This window comes from Emys orbicularis, chromosome 15 (assembly GCF_028017835.1).
Source record: "Emys orbicularis isolate rEmyOrb1 chromosome 15, rEmyOrb1.hap1, whole genome shotgun sequence".
Lineage (NCBI taxonomy): Eukaryota > Metazoa > Chordata > Testudines > Emydidae > Emys > Emys orbicularis.
The window spans coordinates 2690311-2695311 of record NC_088697.1 but is presented as its reverse complement, the minus strand read 5'-3'; positions in this window follow the sequence as shown (position 1 = coordinate 2695311).

Genomic DNA, 5001 nt, shown 5'->3' with positions numbered 1-5001 from the left:
TGCACCAAGGAGAGAGAAACTGAGACACACACCATCGTTGTTTGCAGCATTGTTGTAGCCATGTGGGTCTCAGGATATGAGAGAGACAAGGTGGCTGAGATAATATATTTTATTGCACCAACTTTTGTCAGTGGAAGAGACAAGCTTTTAAGCTTACACAGAACTTGTCTTCAAGAGATGTGGAATACTGTCCCGCCCAGTGGCTGACGGAGACGATGTTGAAAACCACTCTTCCATCTTCACACTCACTGCTACAACCCAAAATACCTTGGAGGGACCATGCCATATTAAAGCAACAACAGGAAAGACAGTGACCAGCTATCATCCCAACACCGAGATCCAGCCTCCATGGAAACAACATAACTGGCCAGGGTGACAGGTCTGGAGACACCATTATATCACATTGCGACACCTACCAGCGAAAAGTACAGATGTAATAGAAGGCACCTAAGACCTGACTGTACGAAGCCAACCACAGATACACAACAGACATCTAAATTGGAAGAATCACCCTAGCAAGCGGTACCTGTACCAGAGAAACCGCAATTAGAATTGACACCAACATCTTCTGAGACACAGGTTGTATCAGAGCTGTCTTTATCCTTGAGTTCCTTCCAGAACGAGATATTAAACAGGCACAACTGGACTCCAGAACGTTGTTTAAGGCCAGATTGGCAACAAATCAGTGAAAGTAGTTGTAGATGTAAACAACCACATGCCAACGTTTCACACCTCTTCTGTACCTGTCCAAAAATGTGTGCGTGCCTGGGATGCCATATTCAGTGCGCTCTCAACAACTCATAAGGGATGGAATAGGTTCCCTAGGGAGGTGGTGGAATCTCCATCCTTAGAGTTTTTTAAGGCCTGGCTTGACAAAGCCTTGGCTGGGATGATTTAGTTGGTGTTGATCCTGCTTTGAGCAGGAGATTGGACTAGATAACCTCCTGAGGTCTCTTCCAACCCTAATCTTCTATGATTCTATGATGCCATCTTTCCTTCTCCATGCTTGTGTATTGGAGGGGTGCCAGATGGCTTGATATGACCAGTTCCCATTAAGAAATGTCTTAGTGGCTAAGAGTTAGCTTGAGAAAATGGAAATCTGCAATTCCACCCTCATACACAGACCAGCTTCGTGAACTCTGTACTCCTGAGTTCATGGGAAAAAATGACTCTAATAGGCACGCTTGGAAAAATATGATGCTGAAACTATTGCATACCTTTGGAGTTTAGTATATATTAGTCCCTGATATGCATAGGCTATGGTCTCACTTATTTATCTATATAGTCACTTTAATAATTGATGCTCCGCGTGCTTTGGGGGCAGAGGTGGGTTTTGTTTGTTTGTGTTTTGTTCCCCCCCCCCCAGATTTTACAAATAATGACCATTGAATTTGGTTATTTAGATGCTATTTCCATCTTGTGTGTGTATTTCTAGATGTGTCGCTTCATTATGTGTTTCTATTTGATATACAAACCAATAAAAAGAAAGTTAAAAAAAGAAAGTAAATTCCCAAGAAAGAGGCCGAACACTGTTTCACTCGTAGTCTTGGCCTTCACAACATCCTCTGGCAAAGAGTTCCACAGGTCGACTGGGCATTGAATTTGCTGAGACTTGTATGGCAATTTTGTGCAGACTCCGCGCCAATGGCAAAAAGTGAGCTCCACTGGGTTACGCGCTAACCACCTCTGACGCGCGCCGATTAAGATTGAACACGGCGTAACCAGCCCTCCTGGCATCGAGACCCATGTTTGCAGGAGATGTTGTTTGTTGGGCAGGATTTCGAGACCGAAGAATGGGAGATGTAGGATGCGTGTTATCACCGGAGGGGCCGCTGGCTCTCCTTCTCTCTCATGCTGGCACTGGCCCTGTTTTGCTTTCTCTTGCTCCCAGACACTGGTAGTCAGGCTCTGTGATGGGCTTGGTCTGGAGAGAAAACAAGCTGGAAGTGCTTGACTGTTAATTAGCACACAGCAAACAAACCAGCTGTGATTGAGTTCTGTCTTCGGGGCTAATCTCTCTTTCTCTGCAGAGCTCAACCAGCTGATTTTTCTTCAGCTGTTGGTAATTCATTCCCCCACGCCCTGCCCTGGCCTCTCTTTTTGGCTCTTCCCTTTCCCTGAAAAGACTGTTGAGATGTTTGTCTCTCAGCTTTTCCTTGCACTGCTGCCATTCACATGGTTGCAGATCCCACTACAACCACCATGTCTCATGGTTCAGGGCAACTGCACCTGGCCTTCCCCTCGATGATCCAGCAAGGGCACCCAGGCTTGGCTTTCGTCTCCCCAGCTGTTGCCTCTCTTGGGTGGAGACCTGCCTCTGACTCCCTTCTTACTAGGGTGTCTCCACACTGCACAGTGGTTGGAGCATTGGCTTGCTAACCCCAGGGTTATGAGTTCAATCCTTAAGGGGGCCATTTGGGGAGTTAGTTGGGGATTGGTCCTGCTTTGAGCAGGGGGGTGGACTAGATGACCTCCCAAGGTCCCTTTCAACCCTGATATTCTATGATAATGTATATTATGCGAGACAGGTCATGTGAGGTATCATTGGAAAGGCTGTGATTTACTGAATACAATGATCCCATTTCCCAGCAAAGACAATTGGCCTGACAGCCCTACTTGCTTTCTCTTTGGAGACTGACAATGGAGAGTTTGCCGCACTTATGTTACCACCCGGCTCTTTCGAGGCGAGCTGCTTTCTTCTTTAGATGAAAGTGTGACAGAGGAAACCTATTACAAACAACACAGGCACCTACATGCCTGCTAACAAGCTGCACCAGGGATCACTCCACCCTAAGGGTGTCTTTGCGGTTACAAACTCATCAGACCTTCAGCTCAGAACAAGCACTTAATTTTATGGGGCCTACCAGTTCCCCACTCATGGGGTCCCTCTGTGGAACCTGGGGGTCCTGTCCGTTTGAGGAGCAAGGCACTGAGTGAGTTTAAGACTCAAGCTTTTACCCAGAAGTCTGTTGGTCTCAGGAGAATACAGTTGGAGCTAGGGTGACAAAGCGGGGGATTTTTTTAAAATGTTTTTGTATGACTAGTGTGTGCGTGCCTCAGTTTCCCACTATGTGTTGCACAATTGACCAGGTGGTGGAACAAGGGTGTTTGATTATTGCAGAGAACCCTCCCTTCCCTAAAGGATATGGGGGGATTGCCCTCTCACTGCCTGGATATTTTGTAACTTAGCAACTGATGGCAGGGAAGGGCCCAACCTCTGCAAGAAACCATCCAGCTATGACAAAGAGAGAGAGAAGTGGAGGCCAGGGGACCGGTTTTGCATGGGGGAAACTCAACCAAGGATGGAGGAAGTGCAACTGGGCATGACTGGTCCTGCCTGGGTTTGATTCGGGGTGGTTCTAGGAAGGCTGATCATGGAGGCGTATGCAGGTTGGCTGTAGCCTTATCGGTCCCAGGATGCTAGAAAGACCAGGGGGGGTGAGAGATTCTCTTTTAGTGGAGCAACTCCTGCTGGTGGGAGGGACGAGCCTCTGAGCACCCCGCCCCACCTAACTAAAGAAGCCCCATCCTCTGCCACTGCAACCTGTGTCCAGTGGACCTTTTTAATACCACACCCCCCACACACAAGAGGTTAACCCTCATTTAGCAGGGTTTTGCTTAACTCTGTAACAATGAGCTTAATGCCGTTGGGTTTGTCCAGGGTATCAGGCCTGGGCTACATGCCACAGTCATGGCGGCGGACGCCACCTTGTGTCCGCTTCACTCTGCAAGCGTCTTCACTTAAATCCATCTTTCCCCTCCCACCAGCGCCTCCCTACACTGGTGGGCCCCACCAATCAGCTCCTCGCCCTCCCAGTGTCTCCCACTCACCGTGATCAGCCCTGTGGGAGCAGGAAGAGGTGTTGGAGGGGGCAGGAAGAAGCGGGGTGGGGTGGGAAGAGGCAGAGAGGGGATGGGAGATTGGGGGAAAGGGTGGAGTGGGGGCGTGGCCTGGTGTGGGGGAGGGTGGGAAGAGGCGGGGAGGGGTGGGAAGAGGCAGAGTGGGGGTGGGGCGGGAAAAGGTGGGAAAAGTCAAGATGGGGCGGGAAGAGGCAGAGTGAGGGTGGGGCCTTGGGGAAAGGGGCGGAGTAGGGGCAGGGCCTTGGGGCGGAGCAGGTGTTGAGCACCCACCCAGAAAGAAGAAAGTCAGTGCCTGAGTCTGGGGTGGCAAAAATTGGTCAGTGTAGCGAACCGATGACTCACTGTGCAGCACCTCCTGCTGGTGATCCTGGGAATTAGCTCAACTTCAGCTCAGCGCACCCTCTGCAGGCAGGTGTCTCGCCCGCCGCTGGCCCCGTGTCCCCCCCGGATCCCGGTGCCCTTTACCTCAGGGTTCTGTCCCAGCAGTAACCCCACACTCTGGGTCTCCCCTCCCCGGGGAACCCCCAACCCTCTATCCCCACCTCGCCTCAGTGGCTACTGCCAGTCATCATCCAGCCCCCGCTCACTGGGGCAGACTGCAGTCTGTAATGGCCACTCATCACTGGCAATCAGCCTAGCCTTTTTTCAGGAGCAGGAAAGGCTGAAACCGACCCATACCAATTGGAGGTTCTGGGAAGGCAACGGGAACCCGGACTGGAGAACTGATGCCTATCTGGAGAGCACTGAGCCTGGAAGAGACATGGCTCAAGCCCCGGGGAGAGACGGGAGCTGAAGGCACTTCTTGCTGTGGTATCCTGGCTTCCCCTGATTTTTGTTCCCACCCTGATGCCATCCCCGGAGAGAGAGTCCTGTCCGGCAGGAGGGGAACTCAGCAGGCAGGTTGCTGGAGGTGCAAATTAGCTGAGCCAGCCTCCATTTGCCTTGCCCTTGTCCTCCCCTAGGGCTGGGGAGTGACTGAGCCATCAAAGAACCCACAGCTGCGTCACCGACGGTGAGCAGCGAATATAAAAACTATAGCCTGTCCAGGAGCAGGAGACAACAACGCCGGATCTCCAGGACAGACAGACAGCAGGACAAGGAATCCCACCAGATACGCTCCTCCGTGCCTCCCCAACTAAG